This window comes from Schistocerca americana, chromosome 1, assembly GCF_021461395.2.
Source record: "Schistocerca americana isolate TAMUIC-IGC-003095 chromosome 1, iqSchAmer2.1, whole genome shotgun sequence".
NCBI classification, from domain to species: Eukaryota; Metazoa; Arthropoda; class Insecta; order Orthoptera; family Acrididae; genus Schistocerca; species Schistocerca americana.
Window position 1 is genome coordinate 832841001 of NC_060119.1, and position 26190 is coordinate 832867190.

Genomic DNA, 26190 nt, shown 5'->3' on the forward strand with positions numbered 1-26190 from the left:
GGCAGTATTGGCGCTCGCTGTATTGCAGTAGTTCGAGTAACGAAGATTTTTGTGAGGTAAGTGATTCATGAAAGGTATAGGTTATTGTTCGTCAGGGCCATTCTTTTGTAGGGATTATTGAAAGTCACATTGCGTTGCGCTAAAAATAATGTGTGTCAGTTTAGTGATGATCAGAATAAGTTGAGAGAAATGTCTGAGTACGTTCAGTTTTGCTCAGCCGTTTGAAAATCAAATAACGTAAGAGGTTTACCAGCATTGTCATTTATAAATTTTTAAGGGGATTTTTCAAGTGTAGTCTAATTAAATCAGCTGATGCGGAGGGAATTAGACTAGGAAATGAGACACTTAAAGTAGTAAATGAGTTTTTCCTATTTGGAAAAAAAACTGGCGATGCTCGAATAGGGAGGATATAAAATGTAGACTGGCAATGACATGAAAAGCGTTTTTGTAGAAGAGAAATTTGTTAACATTGAGTATAAAATTGTCAGCAAGTCCTTTCTGGAAGTATTTGTATTGAGTGTAGTCATGTATGGAAGTTAAACAGCCGGCCGAAGTGGCCGTGCGGTTCTAGGCGCTGCAGTCTGGAACCGCGAGGCCGCTACGGTCGCAGGTTCGAATCCTGCCTCGGGCACGGATGTGTGTGATGTCCTTAGGTTAGTTAGGTTTAACTAGTTCTAAGTTCTAGGGGACTAATGACCTCCGAAGTTGAGTCCCATAGTGCTCAGAGCCATTTGAACCATTTGAAGTTAAACATGGACGATAATCAGTTTAGAAAGGAATAGAAGCTTTTGAAAAGTGATGTTACAGAAGAATGCTGAAGATTAGGTGGGTGATCACGTAGCTAATGAGAAGGTACTGAACAGAATTGGTGAGAAGAGAACTTTGTGGTACAACTTGACTAAAAGAAGATGTCGGTTGGTAGGATACATTCTGAGGTATCAAGGGATCGCCAATTTAGTACTTGAGGATGCATGAAGGGTAAAAATGGTTTAGGGAGACCATGAATATAGCAAGCAGATTCAGAGAAACATAAGTTTCGGTAGTTACTCGGAGATGAAGAGGCTTGCCAAGGTAGAGCAGCATAGAAAGCTGCATCTAACCAGTCTTTGGACTGAAGACAACAACAACAACAACAACAACAATTTGGGCATCAGTGTTGGAGGCCCTACTGCAGCCGGAAATAGTACGATCTATACAATATTCAGTGAAGTTACTACGAATTCCTGTAGAGAAATCATTTGGGCAAGATGAAGGAGGATCAAATATGGAAGTCGCGAGTTTTTGTAGAGCACATGTCTCAGGAGCTATAGTGGCGTCTTGGAGAAAGTAATGCGTGTTGCTGTTGTATTCTGGAGCGATTTTAATTTACTCTCTAAAGACTGAGAAACCCATCTGATTAGAGCGGTTTGTCGGAACAGGGATTCACGTGATATTGTTCTCAATGCTTGGTTCCAAAATTGTATTGAGTAGTTAATCAGAGCACCCACTCCAGAGAGTAACATCCCAGGTCTCCTGGTTACAAACAGGCCCAGACTTTTCCTTTAACTGTTGGACCATGGAACCGGTGCTCAGGCCGTTGTAGCATCCTCGACTACGGATGGCAGCACGAGTGTTAAGAAATGTACGAAGTTATGTCTTCCATATTATCTGAGCCGGGAACATCGAATATTCATCTCAGACTGAAAATGTAGAATATAAATGGTCGAAATTCCACAGTATTGTACAATACGCCTCAGGCAGATATATACCGGACTAAGTTATAAGGATGGGCAAGCCCCAGCGTAATTCAACAACTGTATAGGACAGTTGCTCTGAAAGCAACAGAACTTCAACATGGATTTAAATGTAGCCAATCCCTTACTAAGAAACAAAAACAGGACGACGCTAAAATGAGTTTTACAGAGAGCTATGCGAGAAGCGTTCGCGAATTCGAAACTAAAACTCTGTATATCGATACAACAAAACATCGGAGAAGTTTGCGGATTAGGTTAAATCAGTAAGTTGATCATAGCCATCTATCCAGTCACTCAGTAATCATGGTGGCACCGAAACGGAGGATGACGGAGAGGAGACCGAAATATTAAATTCCGTTTCCGAAATTGTTTCAATGAGGAAGAATGTATGTTCTTTCTAATCGCCGTACGAACACCAAAATGACGTATCGAAATAAGTGTCCGTGGAAGAGAAAACCGGCTAAAACCACTGAACAGAATGAAGACAATTGGACATGATTGGAAACCCATACGATTCTATAAAGAGTGGTACCACTCTACTGGCCGACGTCGGATGCAACGTCTTGCTTCATCAATAACCACCCAATCGTCCACGTACTTCTCCTGAGGAGAGCATCGTTCAGTGGACTAAACAGCAATTCCACACAGATAGTCCGCCGTTGCTCTTTAAGGTCATAGGTAGCGAGTAACAGTAATCTACATTATGTCACAGGAAAAAGGAAGCATTTAAAGTGACTGGAAAATCGGCAGGTCACTCTGGGCCACAGGTGCACGTAATTGTAGAACTATGTCGCTGACGGCAGTGTGCTGTAGAATTATGGAACATGTGTTATTCTCATGCATTAAAACCTTCGCACCAACGTTTATTCCGTAACAAACGGCCGTGTGAAATCCAGTTCGCTCTTTTCGTCAACGGTATCGAGGAGAGTATAGAGACGAACGCTCAGGTTGAAGCCTTGTGCCATGAACTCCGGAAGGCGTTCGACACAGTTCTGCGCTGTCGCATACTGGACAAAGTACGAGCTTACGGAGTATCTGATCAGTTTTTCGGTAGCACTGAAGAGTTCCTAGGAGATAGAACACAGCATGCCGTTCAAAACGGAGAGAAGTCTTCTGACGTAAATTTGTTTTCTGTCGTATGCTATGAGAACGTTACTGGACCATTACTGATTACATTATACATAAATGACCTGTATCAAAAGATACACAAGACTGTTCGTGGATGATGGTGTTGTACGAGGAGTGTTTCGTGCCCACTTTGGTTGAAAACTACGGAATTTGTTGTGGGACATGGTGAAATAGACCCGCTCCAGCCCATGTATTTTCGTGAAGTTTCAATAGGTGGCGGCGCTGTACGTAGCTTTGAAAGGGGTCTGTAACGGAAGTGCGTTCCAAGCAGAGAACTGTGACAGATGTTTGGCGGAAAACCAGAGCATCGCAGATGTTCATAGGCACTTGCAGAATGTCTACGGAGACCTGGCAGTGAACAAAAGCACAGCGAGACGATGGGCGAGGCGTCTGTCATCATCGCAACAAGGTGGCGCACACCTGTCCGATCTCCCGTGTGCTGGCTTGTCTCACGTGGTTGTGACTCCTGTAATGTTGCAATGTACGGACACGTCATTTGAGGTGACTACGGATCATTATCAAACACCTCGCTGCTCAGGTGGACTCCTCTCTTCGTAGTGCTGACACACTCGTCCACCAGCTGGGGTACTCAAATGTGTGTGCTCGGTGGGTTACTCGCTGCCTATGACCGTAAAGAGCAACGGCGGACTATCTGTGTGGAATTGCTGTTTGGTCCACTGAACGATGCTCTCCTCAGGAGAAGTACGTGGACGATTGGGTGGTTATTGATGAAGCAAGACGTTGCGTCCGACGTCGGCCAGTAGAGTGGTACCATGCGGGCATACAGGTCGTCCCAGTAAGTTGGCGTAAGGCCGTCGCATTGTACAGAGACTATGCTGGGAAATAGTATTTTGTAGCCAGAAGGAGAGCAGAAGAATATGGCTTATTGTAATCCTGAATAAAACCAACCTGCTTTCACAACATGATAGTGTTGTATTAGTTATTGAACGCTCCTCGTACATAGAGGGATCCCAACGCTAGAAACTCGATGAGGAAGGACAGTAAATGACATTTCACTTTTTGCGCATATGAAGAATACAAGCAAGAATAGATGCCTAAATTTTTAAGTGATAAGGGGTACACACAATGCAAAAAATTAGTACACAGAGCCGCCACGTCTGGCAGCAATAGTGACTCTAATCCGCTTCGGTATCGAGTGGAACTGATGTTGGATGACAGTACGTCATCCTGTGATGCTTCAACTAGACGCCAGAGCTCTGCAATCATAGTGGCTGGCGAGGGGTGGCTTGCTAGTCTATCGGTAACCCACGACCAGACGTTTATAATAATTGAGAGATTTGGCCGCATGCGGTCTAACGTTATCTTCTTGAAAGTTAATGTCACGGAGACATTGATCATACTGCAGAGCTACATGTCGTAGCACGTTACAAATGTAATGGGTCCTGTTAAAATTACCGTATATGCGTACCAGAAGTCGTCGGGTTATGTGACCAATGACACCACACACCATCATGCCACTTCCTGGACCGGTACGACTATGACGAACTGAATGCGGCAATGTACGTTTACCTCTGAACCTCCACACGTGGATACGTCCATTGCAATCTTCTACGCAAAATCAGAACTCGTCTGATCTGGTGCCACTGCTGTGGCCAGCATTGTCATTGGGCGCAGCACTGCCGACGCACCACTCTCTGTTGCCGGGCAAAGAAAAACCTTAACAATGGTCGGGATGCTGAAAGTTCGTGGTGCTCCAGGCAACTTCACACAGTCAGCGTGGATACTTGCCTTCATGGACACAAGCCCATTTCCAGGTTCAAGGAACTTGGCGTGGTTGTAAGATCTTGCATCAACGAACGAACACGTTGGAGTCAAGTTCTCTCTGCAAAAATAACTCACCTCCCTCCCCCCCCCCCCCTCGTTCCCCAGCATCCACATACTGTTTCACGCGGAGTTTATCCTACCCACAAAAGGTGGGAAATCCGGACTGCAGGATGGATGAGGAGGTACTGTCCAATGAAGTTCTCTCAAGCGCTAGTGATGTGGAGCCACTGAGATCCTGCACGGCAATATACAGTATGTAGTCGTCTTGAACTCTTGATTCCTTTCTTGCATGCCACCCACGGGATGTCGACTAACAGGAGTAGCAATATCGCGGAATAACAAACCGCAGTCTCGATAGACCACGATCCTACCGTCGCAGAATTTCGATTCGTTAGTAAATATTTCTTCTTATTATACGGGACATACAAGGGGCGTTCAATAAATATAGCAACAAATTTTTTTTCTGAAAGCAGTTCGGTTTTACTCAAGCGTGCAATATATCATATTATTCCCCACTCTTTTGGCTACGAAACCCTATTTTTCACCTTAATCTCATTTCAGTGAGACGGTCTGACGCCCCATTATTGGGAGTGCCCGCATGGTACCACTCTTCTAGCCGACTTTGGAGTCACCTTCTTGCTGCAAAAACACCTCCTCCTCCCTCCATCATCCACGTACTGTCTCCCGTGGTGTTCATCCTTTCCAAAAAGGTGGGAAATCCGGGCTGTAGGGCGGATGAGGAAGAGCTGTCTAATGAAGTTTTGTGAGCTGCTCTCGGTTGCGCGGACTTCGGTGAGGCTTCGCGTTGTCATGAAGAATGAGAAGTTCGTTTCCATTGTTTTGGTGAAGAACACAGTGAAGCCTTTCTTCAGTTTCCTATGGGTAGCGCAGTACACTTCAGAGCTGCCATGAATTATACAGGCCGAAGGAGCGCCTTTGAATTTTTTCTTCGGGGGAGAGGTGATGTGGTCACTCCTTGGTATGCTGTATTATTTCTGCTTCGAAGTGATGAATCCATGTTTCATCGCCTGTGATAATGGTCGAGAAAAAATTGTCACGATCAACTTCGTAACGCGCAAGCAGTGTCCCACAGATGGTCCTTCGTTGCTGTTTACGGCTTCTCTTAGGCTGCTAGTAACTCAGCGGCCACACACCTTTGAGTTCCCCAACTGACGGACGTATGTGTCAGCACCCCCGACAGAGACGTCCAGCAGTACAGCGAGGTGTCTTGATTGTGATACATTACTGTCACCTCGAATGAGTGTGTCCGCACGTTCCAAAATTGCAGGAGTCACATCTGTGTGCAGCCGAGCTTAGGTGATGACAGACGCCTCCACCAACGACTCGCGGTGCTTCTTCTCTCTGCCACTTCTCTGTAAACATTCTGGAAGCGCCTATCGGGGTCTTGGATGCTCTGGAGAAGTCTCTGTTCGGAACTGACCTCCGTTGCAGACGCCATTTCGAAGCCTACGTATAGCGCGCCACTTATCGGAACTTCATAAAACTAGATAGAGACAGAAGCGGGAATATTTCACAACGTCCCACAACAAATTCTGCACTTTTTCAACCGAAATCGGCCGAAAAAAATGTGTTGCATTGCCGGCCGCGGTGGTCTCGCGGTTAAGGCGCTCAGTCCGGAACCGCGCGACTGCTACGGTCGCAGGTTCGAATCCTGCCTCGGGCGTGGATGTGTGTGATGTCCTTAGGTTAGTTAGGTTTAAGTAGTTCTAAGTTCTAGGGGACTGATGACCACAGAAGTTAAGTCCCATAGTGCTCAGAGCCATTTTTTTGTGTTGCATTACTTACTAAACACTCCCCGTAACACGATTTTCTCACAAACATCCAACATTCAAATGCGACATACAAATGAGAAGAAATCCACTACGTGATGTAGACGGTGTTAATTCTTACCTGCTTTGTGCGGCTGAAATGTTCATCATTTGCGTATCCGTGTAGTACACTTTGTGCCATTGCGCTGTTAGTTGTGTGCCGCCATTAAACAATACGAGTCTTCAGAGTATGGGACGAGGCTGAAAGAGATCGTCGCGTGTGGGCGACAGCGGCCGGCCGTGTGCCGCTGCGGATGAGCAGGAAGGAGTTGCTGCGGTGCTGATTGCGAGCGCCCGCACCCTGGCCGCCAGCAGAGGGTCGGCCTGCAATTACCCGGCGGCTCGGCCCGGCCCGCCCCAGCCCGGCCATCTTGGGACGGCCCGCTTCTGCTGCCAGGCCGTTTAATTACCCTTCCTTGTTATCCGGAATTACAGTCGTGCGTTGCTCCGCACGAAAATTCCATAGCGTTACCTCCAGAGTGAACCAATTGCGGGTCGATACTCTTTTGATTGTCTTCTTGTTTCTTTCCTGAAGCGTGCGTCTGCTGCCTCGATTTTATTTTATTTTTTTTCCGTTTTCTATAAGAAGTCGTTGTTCAATGTAGAATAAAATTCCCTCTAAACTGTAAACATCTACATTTTTGAAAACCTACATCTACATACATACTCCGCAATCCACCATACTGTGCGTGGCGAAGGGTACCTCGTACCACAAGTAGCTCTTCTCTCCTTCTTCCAGTCCCAAACAGAACGAGGGAAAAATGACTGCCTATATGCCTCTGTACGAGCCCTGATTTCTCTTATCTTATCTTTGTGGTCTTTCCGCTAAATATAAGTTGGCGGCAGTAAAATTGTACAGCAGTCAGCCTCAAATGCTGGTTCTCTAAATTTCCTCAGTAGCGATTCACGGAAAGAACGCCTCCTTTCCTCTAGAGACTCCCACCCGAGTTCCTGAAGCATTTCCGTAACACTCGCGTGATGATCAAACCTACCAGTAACAAATCTAGAAGCCCGCCTCTGAATTGCTTCTATGTCCTCCCTCAATCCGACCTGATAGGGATCCCAAACGCTCGAGCAGTACTCAAGAATAGGTCGTATTAGTGTTTTATAAGCTGTCTCCTTTACAGATGAACCACATCTTCCCAAAATTCTACCAATGAACCGAAGACGACTATCCGCCTTCCCCACAACTGCCATTACACGCTTGTCCCACTTAATATCGCTCTGCAATGTTACGCCCAAATATTTAATCGACGTGACTGTGTCAAGCGCTACACTACTAATGGAGTATTCAAACATTACGGCATTCTTTTTCCTATTCATCTGCATTAATTTACATTTATCTATATTTAGAGTTAGCTGCCATTCTTTACACCAATCACAAATCCTGTCCAAGTCATCTTGTATCCTCCTACAGTCACCCAACGACGACACCTTCCCGTACACCACAACAAGATTAGAGGATAATGCTTTATACACTGCTTTCACTGAAGTTACAGAGTGATGACAATTACATACATAAAATACGGTTTCTGGAAATGTTGCCAGTTCTGTTTCGCCTGATGAACAACTGTTAGCACTGACGAGTGATCAGAACTGGAAATTTAAAGAATAATTTGGCAAAGAAAAGTTGGTAAATAAATAAATAAATACATACGAAGCTGCCAGTTGTTCATGAGCATGCACTGAATCAGGTAGTATGACCTAATTTCCTCACTTATCGTCAGTCGATCGACATTCGTAGAACGTCTAGTGAGGTGTCGTGCTGTATATATGAGATGTGAAATTATCACCTTAATCAGTTACTGCTGTAATACGTCGAAGAAATAAACTGTCCAAGTGACATTCTGTTGACGGTTATCATGTTGCGGTTTCGTTTGAATTGTGTGCTTTTTGAATTTACATCCTGTTTGGATGAAAGTGTATTTTGCGTTGACATTTGGTATCAATGTGAGTAGCATAGTAGTTGTGAAGAACTATTTCTCATTAATGTTCTACGTACGGACATGAATAACGAGGGATCGATACATTACAGACGCAAAATACATTATCAAGTAACCAGTCGCTATCAAACCTTACGCCGTAGCAGTGTTGTAGCGTGCTTTTTTGAAACAAAGATAATTGTTCTACATATTAGCCGGCCGGTGTGGCTGAGCGGTTCTAGGCGCTTCAGTCTGGAACCGCACGACCGCTACGGTCGCAGGTTCGAATCCTGCCTCGGGAATGGATGTATGTGATGTCCTTAGGTTAGTTTGGTTGAAGTAGTTCTAAGTTATAGGGGATTGATGACCTCAGATGCTAAGTCCCATAGTGTTCAGAGCCATTTTTTTTTTGTTGCGCATAGGCTAGTGTAGATCATCAGGATTTCCTCATCCATATTATCTTTTAGGAGGCAAACGGTAATTTACAGCAGAATAAAGGACTGTGTCGAAGTGTTTAGAAGAGTTTGACGGTTTATGATCCCAATAAAGCATCTCATGAATTCCATTATCCCATAATCTCCCACAGCTAAATTAAACAGAACTGAATGAGTACAAAGCTTCATGCACAATTTGCCACGCTACTCCCAAATGCCTTAGGATCCGCTGAAAACACCGTGACTCCAGACACGAATGACAACAGAAAATATCACAACATCAAAATGAGTATCTTTGACTCGCTTTATGCTACTAGAATCGTTTACAACGCGACTTTGGTGCTGTGGTAAACATCTTTTTGTAGCTATCCATTTACAGCATTTGAAAGAAACTGTTGCTCACCATTGGCTGTTTTACATATAACTTTTACGTAGTAGTCTTTATTTTCTAAACAGTGGGAATAAGCATCAACTTTGGCAGTAGTGGATGAAATAATGTCAGATGCTTTAGCTGAAAGACGTTATTTTACTTAAGGCAACCTCCAAGTTCTTAATGAAGTGGCAATTAATGATGGACACGAAGTTCTGAGAGTTCCTTACATTTTTTATACGAACAGGAAAATAAAATTGAAGCAGATTTTAAAAGAAATGTCCAGAAAAGCCAACGTAATCAATAATGAACTACAATAAGTTTTTTTACTAATTTTGTCCGCCGTAATGCATTCACCATTGTTTATCAATTTTTCAAATTCTGATTCGTATTCAGTGACTTAAAAAACCGTTGTCTTTCAATATTCTTATAAAGCAAATCCATCGTGTATATTGTGCCGAATTTTGAGATAATGAGCATGATTATGTGTGCGAAAAAATCTATTATCATTATAAAATGTCATACATTGCTATGAATTTGTTCTCGCAGCATATCAATAAGCCATCAATGGAATAGATAAATCTTTGAAAGTTATGTGTCACGTTTACAATTTTCATTGCCCTGCTAAATTATTTCGTGTATTGTTAATCCGCAGGTTCACTGCGAAGATGCACTCTGTACTGTACGCAATGTACGTATGTAAGGTTGTCGGAAGGATTTTTGAGTTCTGGTCTCACGAACCAATTAGCTTCTAGTCTGCCTCGTGCCGAACGGCGGAACGGTTGGTTTGAAAGACGCAATGACGTGCATAGTATAATCTTGTGTCGGCCGCTGAATGAAGACGTTCTATGTGTAAGTAAGTAATGTCCTCTTGAAAAAATAGAATCACAGTACTGTCGTATGAGATGTAACACATGCGGTTGCAGGATGTCTTTGATGTACCATTCTGCCGTTAGAGTTCCCTCAACCACGACCAGCCGTGACCTGAAGTCATAACCGATGGCTCCTCACACCATGACACCAGGGACAACACCACTGTGCCTTTCCAAAACATTGGAACGGTGGGACCTATTCCCGAGTCGCCATACTTGTCGACGATGGTCATTCAGGATCTTACAGAACGCAATTCACCACTAAACACAATGAGGCGCCCACCATTAGCAGTCCACGCTTCTCGGTCACACGTCACCGCACCAAACGCAGCCATATGTGTTCTTGTGTTGGCGGCAGCCTATGCGTGGGGCTCTGATTCCCTAGACAGGCTTATGATAGCAATAGATGACACAGCAGGGAATCGATTACTTATTTTCGGATGGCAGGCGCAGATGTGAAGGAGCTATAATGTGCTTGGTGCACAATACGGCGATCAGTCCTTGTGCTGGTCTGACATGATTGACTGGAACCTTGACGACGAGTATTCCTGCCCTCACGTTCCCACGCATTCCAACATCCAGTCACTGTCACATCTGAATGTCCCCAAATCTGGATGGTGCCCAATTAGACCAGCTGCCAAAACGTAGGTCACAACGGAGCCATTTCAAACTCTGTCAGGGGCTGAAAACGCTGCCTCACATGAGTACGAGGCAGTTTCGTATCCTTAATAGTCATTACTTAACATCTGATGCTATTCACGCCCCCTTATACACCCTACCAGGCCAGATAACACTAAACACTTCAGTGGCCGCTATACCTTTTCCATTGCAAACGTAATCACTTAAGATATCCACCTACGGTGAGTACGCGTATGAAGTTACATTGATGTGCTTCACCTTTTTGTGCAGCAGCATAATAATATATTCTGCAAGGTGAACATTTATATAACCGACAATCTGCAGGGTGTGTCTGGAAATGCATCGTTGCCACGGTAGATAGCGCTGATGAATGACAGCTCCTCTGAACACGTGTCGTTTGTTCCTTGTGTGTTGCAGGTTGTGTGATTGACGCAGCTTGCTGTAAGGATCAGGATGGTCCGGTATTCATGTCGGGAACAATGCGTGATGGTGTGTGTACAGCCAAGCAGATGGAAACGGTCGAGAGCAACACGACTATACCAAAACATGTACCCTCACAGAAACCAAACACATCACACAACGTTCCAAGCCATTTTTTGGCGTTTGTGTGATCATGAGTCCTTTCAGACAGACGAACGTCTAGAGCTGCCGCGGACTGTGCGTAAATCAGATTTGGAGGACTGTATTGTGCAGGATATTGATACGAACCCTTGTAAAAGCTCCAGCCAAGTCGCTTTCCAACATAGAGTAAGCGAAAGTGCGATTATGTGTATCGAAGCATGACAACCGCTACTATCCCTATCACTTGCAACGACTGTAAGGATTATAAGCAGCGGATTTCCGTCTACGGGAAGGATTTTGTCGATAGTTTTTGCACCAGGCCATCATAGTTATAGAATTTCTGTCATCCTCTTTACCGGTGAACTATTGTGCTGCTTACAGTACGCTGCGTCAGTCACACAGCCTGCAGCACGGAAGGAGCACACGGAACGTGATCGGAGGAATTTACATTCGTCAGCGCCATCTGCCTTGGCTATGATGCATTAACGGACATATGTTCATGTGACCTTTCTTCCTGAGTTTCCAGTCAGAAATCCATCCCTGCAGTTTGTCGGTTTTATCAACTTTCACCCTGTATGGTTGGAGTCACGAACCATGGTAGTCGAGTTTAGGCCTGCTCTGCGCACCTACGTCACACTTTCTCCGACGGTCAGTGGGCGTCCAGTAGTGTCAATTGCGCTCTACTGTAAATGTCGTGGCCAATGTAAGCATGAAATGTCATCGTAGCGAGGTAGTCATTTTTATTCCATTTGCTGCGAGTTCTCATAGTCGATGGTGGACGTAAGCGATAAATCCTGCACAATCAAGCGAGAGACATAGTTTGCAGGATACAAACTTTCTTAAAGGAGATAGTACGTGTATGCGCTTACCGCAACCATCGCTTGGACTATAGTCAAATATTTTCTAAATCAATTGAATTTCCTTGCTGTCAATTTCTGTTCAGGCGAATTTATGGGGAGTTCCAGTTTGCAGATAGCACAGTTACGCGCGGTATACTGTACTTCGCCGTTGGAAAAAATAAAAATCTTGTATCTTAAATTATTATTACAATAAACGTCAAACTATTTACCAGTCACGGTGAACACTACTCCTCGTATTTCCAGGAATGTTTTTCGGAAAGAAGGAAAATGACGGAGCAGACGGAAGTGACAGAGATGTACTTTATCATCCAACATATAATGGACTAGTTTTACGTCTGGTATCTGTGAGTTATGCTAACAGTCTGGATATATCAGCCGCAGTGCACCCAAATCGGCTGTAATCACCGTTGTTTACACGCTTTTCAAGTTAAGTTTGATGTTTGCCACGACTTATCAAGTTCACGCAAATCAGTTTAGTATTTGATACGCCCATTGTAAAGCAGTTGCTAGGTTATCTTTTCTAAGTATTGCAATCTGATCGCGTCATGAGTCTAAAGCTTAAACGAGGGCGTTCAGTAAGTAATGCAACATATTTTTTTTTCTGAAGGCAAGTTGCTTACATCTTTTGGCTACAAAACCCTACTTTTCAACAAAATGTCCGTTCAGTGAGACGGCCTTTCGCCACCTTTCTGGGAGGGCCTGTACGCTCTCATGGTATCACTCTACTGGTCGACGTAGGGGCCAACGCCTTGCTGCTTGAATAAATTCCCCTGGATCCATGTACTACTTCCCGAAGAGTGCATCCTTCATTGGCCCAAACAGATCAAGTTGGAAGATGCAGGATCATGGTTGGTGAGGGGGGGGGGGGGGGGGGGGGGGGGGAAGGGGTGGATGAGTTGGATGAGGAACCCAGCAGGCACACAGCTCTGAGTACCCCAACTAGTGGAGGAGCTTCTCAGCACTACCAACAGAGACATCCTGTTGACCGGTGAAGTGTTTGATTGTGATCTGTCGAGACCTCAAATGAGTGTCCGCACATTCTAACATTCCAGGAGTCACTAGAACTAGCCAACAGAAACATGGGAAATATATCACATGATATTTTTTTTTTACAAATGTAGCGATCATTATCTTGCCCGAACAGTGTCTTATGACGAAAAAGAAAACTGGCCAGCCACCTCCAGCTTAGCCCAGCGCCATCTTCTCGATGGATTGTGTATCCAAAGAGCCAGACAGCTAGATGGATAGCTGCCGCCTGTCACAGGCCAAACTAAACCTCTACTTCCTGCCAATCGAGCACTTCCACCACCAGCCGTAGCACAATGCAGCCCAATTCAGGCTAACTGCATCCCCGTCCCTGTCATAAATTCCTCAGTTTAAAACAAGCTGAAATGGAGATGTTTTGGCAATACACCTCGAATTTATAACATTAAACGTAGATTTCTTCCGTTTATAAGAGTTATTTTTAAAGATAGAAGAAATCGGACCGTACACACGTTTTGATGTCGCTAAAGTAGCGTTACTTGTTGTGAAAATCCTGTACAAGACTATGGCACAGGCTATATTTTCTCCAAGTACTCTCTCAGCAGGTAGAAAAATCTGTTCTTATCTGTCATGTCCTGCATCACAGAACTAGAATATTAAACTAATTTTGGCTCATGATGGAGTGCTGAGAGTATGCTCTACCTCTGTCCACAGGATGCCTCTTCACTTTCGAACTCTCTTAAAGTAAACAAATGTCTCATCACATACGAAGTCTCTGCAGTTAACAACACAGAAAAGTTGTAAGTATCAAGTTTATACAACATATAACTTCATAAATTCCATAATATAGCTGATTTTACTATGACGATCATCTCGCCCAGTTTAGCTATCGTTGAAAGATCCCACCGCAACAAAAAAAGCGTGATTAATGCTCCGAGTCTCGAATGATATCTGTGGTGCTCTCCTCCTTGCATCAGCTGCCTGATGGGGCGTCATTGACATCAGATTGACAGGCTAATTAATTAATATGATCATGAGAGCCCTCTTTGCATGGCGATTACTTTTTTACTGCAGTTGGATTACACTCATCAGGTAATCAGAGGCTGCCAATAGGCTAGGTAAACACTTCCTGTGATACTAAAATGGGTGATAAGCTTCGTCAAATAGCTGAAGGCATCCAATATTTTTTGCATTCTATCTCGCGGTTGTCTTGTCATGATGATGGGAATAAATCACTCAGAATTCTGGTATACTGCTCCGTCCGCAGCTCGTGGTCGTGCGGTAGCGTTCTCGCTTCCCGCGCCCGGGTTCCCGGGTTCGATTCCCGGCGGGGTCAGGGATTTTTCTCTGCCTCGTGATGACTGGGTGTTGTGTGATGTCCCTAGGTTAGTTAGGTTTAAGTAGTTCTAAGTTCTAGGGGACTGATGACCATAGATGTTAAGTCCCATAGTGCTCAGAGCCATATACTGCTCCAAACTAATCCTGCTGAGACCTGTCAGTGTATGGGGGCAGTGGGATGATTCACTCTCTTCTCCACCCTCCAGAGTGCATGTGAGCCATTGTTACTGCTCACGAATCTACGCTTCAAGGCTGTACCGCCTCTACCGACAACCCACTGCCCACTGTGCTGGAGCGCTGTTAATCATTCCAGACTCTCAAAAGTTCTATCATTTCCAGAAGAACTAGGCGTTGAAATATCACTGGGGTGGATACCAGAATATTGAAAAGTATGCTCCCCCTCATCCCTCCTGCAAACTGAACCGCTCTGAAACGTTTTTTCGGAATACCCCAGAAAGGCTGACACAGTGAGCAATAACAAAATACCAGTACACTAATTTCCTCAGAATACAGCCTAACAGAAGCGTTTAGAAGCGTTCCTATTGACTGCCCGGAAATTAGTGGGTGGATGATTCAAGAACTCTAATGGGAATCGCTAGAGGGAAAATGATGTTCTTTTTGGTTAAAAAAAAATGTTCAAGTGGCTCTGAGCACTATGGGACTTTACATCTGAGGTCATCAGTCCCTTAGAACCTAGAACTACTTAAACCTAACTAACCTAAGGACATCACACACATTCATGCCCGAGGCGGGATTCGAACCTGCGACCGTAGCGGTTGCGCGGTTCCAGACTGAAGCGCCTAGAACCGTTCGGCCACATCGGCCTGCTGTTCTTCTTTAAGAACACTTTTGAAAACTGGCTTTTTAAGGTTACTGCAGAAGGAGTACATTTCCCATGAGGACCACGAAGATAAAATACTATAAATTAGTGCTCATAGGAAGACATATAGGCAGTCTTTTATCCTTACTGAATTTGTGAGTGGAATAGGAAAGAGTATGACTAGTTGTGATACAGGATACCCTCCACGACACACCGTACAATGGCGTATAAAGCAAGCATATATTGTAGCTGTAAATTTAATCTGCCTATTTAGATGGCAGTCAATCCATTTACAGACTCATGTAAGAATGTCATCTCTTACCTTTCATAAAACAAAAGCTGGAACTTCTGCTGCTGATTGTGTCTCTGTGGAAACCTTCGTATTACACCCTAATTTTCTTATTGCAGTCACTTCCCGTGATGTGTGTGAGAGGTTGTAATACGGTTGTCCACAATACTTAGAAGAAACGTTGTAGAGTTCGTCTCTCACTCCCCTTTCGTCACATATCGCTTGCGTGCCGTATTCTCACGGATCTTCCAGTCTTCGATGTATAGCATTTGAATCCACCTGATTAGACGAGTAAAAAATGTCTCCCACCAAGCTACAGATCCCTGCAAATTGTTTCGAAATTACATCATGTTCCGACAGCACTGTTCCATTAGTTAGAAGGCTGACAGATAGAGAACTATCACAACGAGGAAAATAGCATTCTAACGTACAGGAGGACATGCACAACCTTGCAGAATATACATGGATTGCACAAAGAAGTTCAGAAACATAACACCTACAATTCGATATCGAATGCCTCACTATAAATATCCATTCTGTACATGTACTAATCTCCTTTATCGTATTTCTATTGTTACCACGCGAGAAATACGACAGCGTGATGGTGTCAGAGTCTTTGTTGACAGCACAGTGTCTCTCTCCTCGTTACTTTTGCAACACACAACTGAATAAAACTACAAACTATAAAAATTTCGCTAATGTCATCTGGTAGAGAACTCAACAAGAGTTTATCATCTCTCTTCCGATATATCGCGAAACAAATACCATCTGTGTGTTGGCATCAACCACATGTGGTGATTAATGTATTGGCCCACTGGTGCAGGCAACCAGAGATGGAAGTCGCTTACACAGACCTGAGAAAAGTTGCATTGCTTGTACTGTAGGAAGACCATATCGACTACCAAATGTACAAAATTCTATGACCAATACACTGGCTTTTCAGATATATAGTGTTAAGCTTTCTGGCATAAATGCTGTCTGTGATTTGGAATCATGTCTCTCGATTCAACCACAGGCTTACGTTGGATCCTATGGATATGTCTTTCAATGATTGCAGCCACTGATGAATGATAAATGTGGTACTCTCATGTCTGAAAGCGAGTCACCTTTTTCGAACCTATCAGCTAAGGACCCCATATAGCAAAATTCCAGCATAGTTTTTCAGACTCCCTTTGCATCTTGTAACTGTTTCCCAGTCTCCGCCCCGCCTTCTGTGCATATTTGCCCATGTGATCGTTCCAATTTAAGTTGGAACTGAATGGAAGTCAGAGAGCTCTATATCTAAGACCTTCTGCATCCCATGGAGAAACAGAAGGAGCTGAGCTTATGTGACAGGACCATGATTTGACCACCCAGCGGAAATGAGAACATGTTGTAATAGTTCCACCAACTTTGTACAGTGTGGAAGGCCAGTGCCAAATGAGGTAGTAGAAAAGACAGTTTGAGCCCTTACGGTGGTGCTTCCTATCGAGAAAATTAGGAAGATCCACATCTTTTAGGAACTGGAAGGAGGACTAGGATTTAGCTACTGCGTTGCAGTGTGCCACCAAACTACATACAAGTAATATAGTCCAAAGGAAATCTGCATCTCTCAGGATGCAGTCACGTCTCTCAACCAAACGTTCTCTTTATCCTCGTTATTTTGTACCATCCAACAGAGAAAAACTGTGAACTATAAAAACCCTGTTAACGTCACCCAGTAAAGAACTCGATAAGATATTACCATGTCCCTCTCTTGTGATATATCGAAAACATATACCGTCTGCCTGTTGACATCCAGCATATGTGACCATCCTATTAAATATACAGTTATTGCTCCATTGGAGCAGGTGGCCAGTGATCGAAGTCACTCACACAGACCAGTGTAGAGTTTCAACACCTGTTCTGTAGGAAGACATCTCATATCAAGCAGACTCAGTCACAAGAGAGCGTGCCTGTATTGTTTGTTCACAAGCAATTTGATATATAGTTTTTTCTGCTGTAACTCATCCAAGCAGTGAATGACTGCGGCTTTGTACACCGCCATACGTATTGTTTTTCCACCACGACTTCAAGGTCTGTCTTCAATGCTAAACAAACATTAATATGTTTCGATCCATTGATTCTCATAAAGTTGGACACCACATAGTCCAAACTATGTTACTCTCACTACACTCAGGATGACTGAAATAAGAGACAGAGGTGGTGTTTCTGCTGTGGCGTAGGTTAACAGCCACGCCACTCGGAAGTAGCCGAAAGGCACGCGTTAACTCACGCGGGCTAGAGATAGGTCTGAAACAGGATACGTGATGAATGCTGTAAAGAAAAGTACGTAGCTGCTGGAATACTTAACTTTAATCCATCCTTGTTGTACATCGCTATTGACGATACAAGTGAGACTCTGTAGATTCAGGCAATAAACTACTAATGGCGCCTTGCTAGGTCGTAGCCATTGACTTAGCTGAAGGTTATTCTAACTATCTTCTCTGCAAATGAGCGAGGCTTCGTCAGTGTGCATCGCTAGCTACGTCGTCCGTACAACTGGGGCGAGTGCTAGTCCGTATCTCGAGACCTGCCTTGTGGTGGCGCTCGGTCTGCGATCACTGACAGTGGCGACACGCGGGTCCGACATGTACTAATGGACCGCGGCCGATTTAAAGCTACCACCTAGCAATTGTGGTGGCTGGCGGTGACACCACATTTTCTTATTGACAAATATGTGGAAGACGTCATAACATATGGAGCATTTCCAAACAGCTGCGCAAATATGATGCCCTCTACATTTAATCTCATCTTTCACAGTGACATCATAGCAGATGAGCCGGCCGGGGTGGTCGAGCGGTTCTAGGCGCTACAGTCTGGAACCGCGCGACCGCTACGATCGCAGGTTCGAATCCTGCCTCGGGCATGGATGTGTGTGTTGTCCTTAGGTTAGTTAGGTTTAAGTAGTTCTAAGTTCTAGGGGACTGATGACCTCAGATGTTAGGTCCCATAGTGCTCAGAGCCATTTGAACCATTTTTCATAGCAGATGTGCAGGCATTCCATTTTGAAGAGACCAAGGCCATTGGTTCCCTATACCGCAGCCACGAATGTGATCACTGTTTCATGCAGGCCACACTGGAAGGTGTTGCTCCTTCCAAGACTCTTCCCATCTCAGGTGGTATCAGTCAGTCATTATGTGGTAATCAACAGCGTACCAGTGGATGGATGGGATGGAAAAGACACCATCAATATGGGACAATGTATTGTAATAAACACCACAGTTGACAATATGACCAATTCTAGCAATTTCACAAATTTTTCCATAATTCCAATACTGACCAATGACACAACAACACGTTTCAAAAGTCTTATCATTGCTAAACCATACCTCCTCTACTTTGCATGTACCATATACTAAATTGCGAATGTGGATAGATGACTGCGCAGTATTCCAGTTCATGGTTAATTCTCTAACATATACACCAAAGTATATCACACAGCGTCCTATACCGATGAAGTTAGGTTATACACATATTTCGAGCACTTCTATCATAGTGTGTATTTGCCCTTCTTTCCCTATATGGAACAGTCACAGAGCATTCTCGCATTCTTAGGATAAATTTGCAGACTGAAATATCTCCTCGCATTGTCTTTGACCAAGCCTTCCTACGACACTGTCACATATTTAATTTGCAGCTAACCAGAGCTAGGAGGATACTATAACTGCTACAGTCCACATCTCGCGAAGGAACATAATGAGCCAAGTCCATAACTGCTATTCAGTGAAAATTGTTTTGTTCTAATCTTACGCATGCCATCCATCTAAGTGCACAATATCTCTCCAGATATGTACATATTGAGGAGGTTACCGCCCCTTATCGGTATATTTTAGATATGAGTGTGTTGTGATCATGTAACAGATCGTTAAGAAGAAATGTTATGGAGATCTAGACAGATGTAGTTTGAAACATTTTACAAAAATCAACTGTGTTATCAGTTCTGAAGTATTGCTCTAGTGTCAGGGGTCAGTACCAAGAGGGGACTGGCAAGAGCATAAACATATGCACTCTTAAGGCTACACAGTTCTGCTCTTAAACAAGCTATAATGTTAAAACCATGTAGTTTCTGAAATATTAGTCAGATGGAGTGCAATGCCCTTAATACTCTAATGCAGGCCATACAAATACGACTTGTGACATGCATCCACCCTGCAAGTTTTCTATCCCACTCACTACAGTGATGGACTTTAAGATGATGTAACTACTTTCGTCTACACGAAAGAAAAACATTGATTCTTTATGATACGTACACAATATAGCTTTCTGGAGGTTTATAACACCCACTGTTCACATCCTGACATCCAATCATGGTTCAGCAATTATACTATGCTCACATCAGTCCTATAAACTGATGTCATTAGCAACAGGGAATGCCTCTTATAAGGAAACAGACAAATGCATTGCAGCGGTGTTTGAAATGTGAAATTACATGCTATGCTGCTTCTAACTCTGCAAACAAAACACATTGTCTTTCACATACATCTGTCAAGCAAATGTATATGCAAGGGTTGCAGAACCTCACGAACACCTGCCACTAACGCACAATCATCATAGTTATGAAACTGAAGACTCGATTTACGTCCAAGATGCAGCAGGAGAATGGAGTATGTCGCATAAATCTTCATTTGTATAGACAAGGGTGTCGAAAAAGATTTTCCTTCGATGGACATGTTTCATTACACATTCATTGAAAGTCCTCTGCTGAGTGTGGTATGGAGAGGTTTGCTGTTAACGATCGCAGGTAGGTAGTGCTCTAAGTCACACACAGAACACATATTTGTGTAAGAGTCAAGGGCAGGTTATACCACACAACTGTAACACTCCGAGAGAACAATGGAAAAAATGGTTAAATGCGCGATAAATGAACACAGCAACATCTCCCTCTCTCTAGAATGCACCAGCAGTCAACAATTAAATCATACTTCGTTACAACCTCATCTCAACCGATCACTCCATCCATTTCCTATCATCCTTTAACTCAGTTTAGGGGCATTGGTCCTCTTTTCCAGGAAAACATCGAAGACAGTAGTCATGCTGCTTGTATCACTATTCCCTCAATAGACGTGCAGCAGAATGTTGTTAAAAAAACATACAGCAACTATTCTGGAAGGTATTTTTTAACTGATTCTGCATGGTTGTGATGGTGGAGAGTACAGAGAAGCACATTGTAATTATTGTTTGTTAGGGTTTAAAGCACCTAAGCAGTCCTGCACATAGGCAAGCACACGATCCATTCTGTAGTTGTATATTGCACTCCCACAGCTGGTAATACAACGTTCTATAAAGTGGTTGCCGATAACTTTGGGGGCACACCTGGGCTTGTGATCCAACTTATACTGATTTATTACACTACATTTCGTGGTCATCCACATTAAATGTTCTGTTTCTGACATCTTATCATTGTTGACGAAAAATGACTGTTTCCCTGGGTCCCGATGCTTCCAGTCAACTTTTCCTTGTATTCCTCTTTTTCCCACATACTTGTCCCGATGTATAAGAATTTTCCTGCACCAAACAGAAGACATGCAAGTTGACAGTTTAAATGAGGTTGTAATGAAGTATGATTTACTGGCAGGCTGACGATGCATTCTAGAAAGAGGGAGATGTTGTCACAAGTCATTTATCGTGAATTAACATTTTATTTTCCGTTGTCCTTTCGGGGTGTATCAATTGCGTGGCACAACATGTGTTCAACTCCTACACAATTTGTGTTCTGTGTGTGACACAGACTACTATCTATATGCAATCATTAACCATAAAACACTCTTTGTCCTACTGCTCACAGCGTTGTTTTTACATTATAGGGGCTGCTTATTTCTATTACCAACAGCTCAATACTTTAGCCCATGACTGGCTTTGTGTGTAAAGTAACTTCTGTGGTGGTATATTTTAATTTGGGCTGCAATTATAAAGAACATTTTGATTAAAATTATCGACAGTACGTTTAGTGACCTTGGGTGTGAAATTTGCAAATTAATAGTTTAACACACAAAGGAATAGGGTATGCCAGCTGTAGGAATGTTTGGCGTGCAAACTTCCCACTGTATGCTGCCATTCTGTGGTCCCACGCTGGCTGCAGTCCATCTTGCAGGCTGCCCAGCTAACCGAGTTGGTAAGTGCAACGTCCTGTTTAAATCAATGATTCCAGAAATGAATAACTGGAGTGGTTAGTAAAGACACAAAATTTTCCACGTGTCTGCTATACACAGTTCATGCTGGTTCTTCCTTTATTTGTATCTCGCGGCTTCTAACGTATTTAAAACACTTGGGACGCCATCGAGAGCGATGATCGCGCCGAGGATACACGTAGGGCCGGTCACTGTGAGTTGCGGGTGACAATCAGCCAGATATACTCGTATCTCTGTAGGGCATACAATTATCTCAGTGATTTGTGGAATTTTCTGCGAGCGTCCGTCACCATCAGCAGAGTAAAAGGGGCCTTTGTGTACTCTTAGTTAAGTGTACATATTTCAGTTCTTAGTACAGTTTTGTGGGTGAAACTTTAAGAACCGTTTGTGCATACGAAAGACGGAATCTAGTGCCTAAATCAAATGAAAGTTGGTATTGGGAGCAATCCAGTATGGAGGGTCAGATAACTTTTTTTTGTTGTCATCAGTCGTCTGGCTTGTTTTATGTGACCAGACACGACTTCCTCTCCTGTGGTAAACTCTTCATCTCAGAGTTAAAAAAAAAAAAAAAAAAAAAAAAAAAAAAAAAAAAAAAAAAAAAAAAAAAGAAACACTTGCAACCTAAGTGTCCAACTATTTGCTGGATGTATTCCAATCTCTGTCTTCCTTTACAGTTTTTTCCCTCTACAGCTCCCTCTAGTATCATGAAAGTCATTACGTCTCACAGATGTCCTATCATCCTGTACCTTCTCCTTATCAGTGTTTTCCACATATTCCTTTCCTCTCCGATTCTGCAGAGAACCTCATTCCTTACGTTATCAGTCCACCTAATTTTCAACATTCGCCTGTAACACAACGTCTCAAGTTCTTCGATTCTCTTCTGTTCCGGTTTTCCCACTGTTCACTGCCATACCTTGCTGTATTCCAGACGTATATTCTCAGAAATTTCTTCCTCAATATTTCCTCAATATTTCTTCCTCAATATTTCTTCTTCAATATTTGATATTAATAGACTACTCTTGGCCAGGAATGCTGTTTTTGCCATTGCTAGTCTGCTTTTGATGTCCTCCTTGCTCCGTCTGTCATTTATTATTTTACTGCCTAGGCAGCAGAATTCCTTAACTTCATCTACTTCGTGACCATCAATCCTGATGTTAAGTTGCTCGATGTTCTCATTACCTTCGTCTTTCTTCGATTTGCTCTTAATCCATACTCTATACTCATTAGGCTGTTCATTCCGTTCAGCAGATCATGTAATTCTTCTTCACTTTCACTTAGGATACCAATGTCATCAGCGAATCGTATTACTGATATCCTTTCACCTTGAATTTTAATTCCACTCCTGAACTTCTCTTATTCCCACCATTGCTTCCTCGATGTACAGATTGAACAGTAAGGGCGAAAGGCTACATCCTTGTCTTACACCCTTTTTAATACGAGCAGTTCGTTGTTCGTCGTCCATTCTTATTATCCCCTCTTGGCTGTTGTACATATTGTATATGAACCGTCTCTCCCTATAGCTTACCCCTACGTTTCTCAGAATTCAAACATTTTGCACAATTTTACATTGTCGAACGCTTTTTCCAGATCGACAAATCCTATGAACGTGTCATGATTTTTCTTTAGTCTTGCTTCCATTATTAACCAGAACGTCAGAATTGCCTCTCTGGTGCCTTTACTTTTCCTGGAGCCAAACTGATCGTCATCTAGCGCATCCTCAATTTTCTTTTGCATTCTACTTTTCCATTCTTCTGTATGCCGTTCTTGTAAGTAACTTGGATGCATGAACTGATAAGCTGATTGTGCGATAATTCTCGCACTTGTCAGCTCTTTCCGTCTTCGGAACTGTGTGGATGATGCTTTTCCGAAAGTCGGATGGTATGTTGCCAGATTCATACATTCTATACACCAACGTTAATAGTCGTTTTGTTGCCACTTTCACCCCAATGATTTCAGAAATTCTGATGGAATGTCATCTATACCTTCAGCCTTATTTGATCTTAAGTCCTCCAAAGGTCTCTTAAATTCTGATTCTAGTACTGGATCCCCAATCTTTCCTCAATCGACTCCGGTTTCTTCTTCGGTCACATCAGACAAATCTTCCCCCCTGATAGAAGCTTTCTGTGTATTCTTTCCACCTATCCGCTCTCTCGTCTGCATTTAACAGTGGAATTCCCGATGCACTCTTAATGTTATCCTCCCTTGCTTTTAATGTGTATGCTGAGTCTGTCTTCCCGACAATAATTTCTTTTTTCATGTCTTCACATTTTTCCTGCAGCCATTTCGTCTCAGCTTCCCTGCACTTCCTATTTACTTCATTCCTCAGCGACTTGTATTTTTGTATTCCTGAGTTTCCCGGAACATTTTTGTACTTCCTCCTTTCACCGATCAATTGAAGTATTTTTTCTGTTAACTATGGTTTCTTCGCAGTTACTTCTTTGTTCCTATGTTTTCCTTCCCAACTTCTGTAATGGCCTCTTCGACTGTAACGCCTACTGAGCTACTCCGTATAGCTGTATCTATAGCCTTACAATCTAGTATCTGATTTGTGTAACCTAACTGAAATCTTCCTGTGTCACCCAGCCTTTTGCAAGTATACGTCCTCCTCTTGTGATTCCTGAACAGAATATTCTTTAATACTAGCTGAAGATTATTACAGAACTCAATCTTTCTCCTCTCTCATTCCCTTCCCAAGCCCATATTCTCCTGTAACCTTTTCTTCTACTCCTTCCTTTACAACTGCATTCCCGTCCCCCATGACTATTAGATTTTCATCGCCCTTTACATACTATGTCACCCTTTCAATATCCTCATACACTCTCTCTATCTCTTTATCTTGAGCCTGCAACGTCGGCGTGTATACCTGAACTGTCGTTGTCGGTGTAGGTCTGCTGTCGATTATGATAAGAGCAGCCCTGTCACTGAACTGTTCACAATAACATACTTTCTGCCCTACCTTCCTATACATAACGAGTCCTACTCCCATTATACCATTTTCTGCTGCTTTTGATATTACCCTATACTCATCTGACCACAAATCCTTGTCTTTTTTCGACTTCACTTCACTGACCACTACTATATCTAGACTGAGCCTTTGCATTTTCCTTTTCAGAATTTCTAGTTTCCCTGTCACGTTCAAGCTTCTGACATTCCACGCCCCGTCTCGTAGAACGTTATCCTTCCGTTGATTAATGAATCTTTTTCTCATGGTAACCTCCCCCTTAGCAGTCCCCTCCCAGAATCTTTTGCCAATGGACAGATAATCACGACACTTCTTCAATTACAGGCCACAAGTCCTATGTATACACGTTACGTGTCTTTAATGCAGTGGTTTCCATTGCCTTCTGCATCCTCATGCCGTTGATCATTTATGATTCTTCCGCCTTTAGGGGCAGTTTCCCACCCCCAATACAAGAGAGTGCCCTGAACCTCTGTCCGCTCCTCCGTCCTCTTTGACAAGGCCGTTGGCGGAATGAGGGGTGACTTCTCTTGCCGGATTATTAACCAAAATTTAAGCAGCGGTGCGATTCGAACCCGGGATCGAAGACGTTTTGATTATGAATCAGAGACGCTACCCCTTTTTTTATTATCAGAATGAGTTGGTACTATCATGACACTTCAGTAGACCATAGTCAAATCGTCATGTAATATAAGCTGCAAATGGGAGAAAAATTAACTCTGATAACAGAATAATAAATAAAAGGAGAGAGAGAGAGAGAAAAAAAAAACGGGGCCGACAAACCACCACCAAGCTCACATGATATGCATCAACAAATATTTTTACATGGATTCTTGATAATTTTTTAAATTTTATTATTATTTTGTGTTTTTTTTAACTGTTTGTTATAGAGTCTAAAAGTAGAAGGAAAAACGAAAGCAGATTACAAAAAATGGCTCTGAGCACTATGGGACTCAACTTCTGAGGTCATCAGAACCCAGAACCTAGAACTACTTAAACCTAACTAACCTAAGGACATCACACACATACATGCCCGAGGCAGGATTCGAACCTGCGACCGTAGCGGTCGCGCGGTTCCAGGCTGTAGCGCCTAGAACCGCTCGGCCACTCCGGCCGGCGCAGATTACATTCGAAATAGCTAACAAAGAAAAATACCAGTTTGAATACAAGGATTGTGTACGCTCATGTGTATCTATACGTCTACACACATTTTAAAGTAGAATTGGAGCGATGCTGAGTCAAAACACAAAACAAAACGAACAGGCAAACCAGGAGAAGGCAAGGTGAAGCAACCAGATGGGAACATACATAACAAAGAAGAACACTTACCGTCAGAAAAATTAAATTAACCAACACCTTGGCGACGGAAAACAAAGTTCAACATGTTGGCGAAGAGGTTTCGATATCGTGGCATTCGTAAGCATGTCCAGTAGGTAGTGATCATGTACTGCATGAAGTTATTGTGATCTTCGCCCTCCCCTTCTACAACGTAATGAAGTTTCCCAGCAACCACATAAC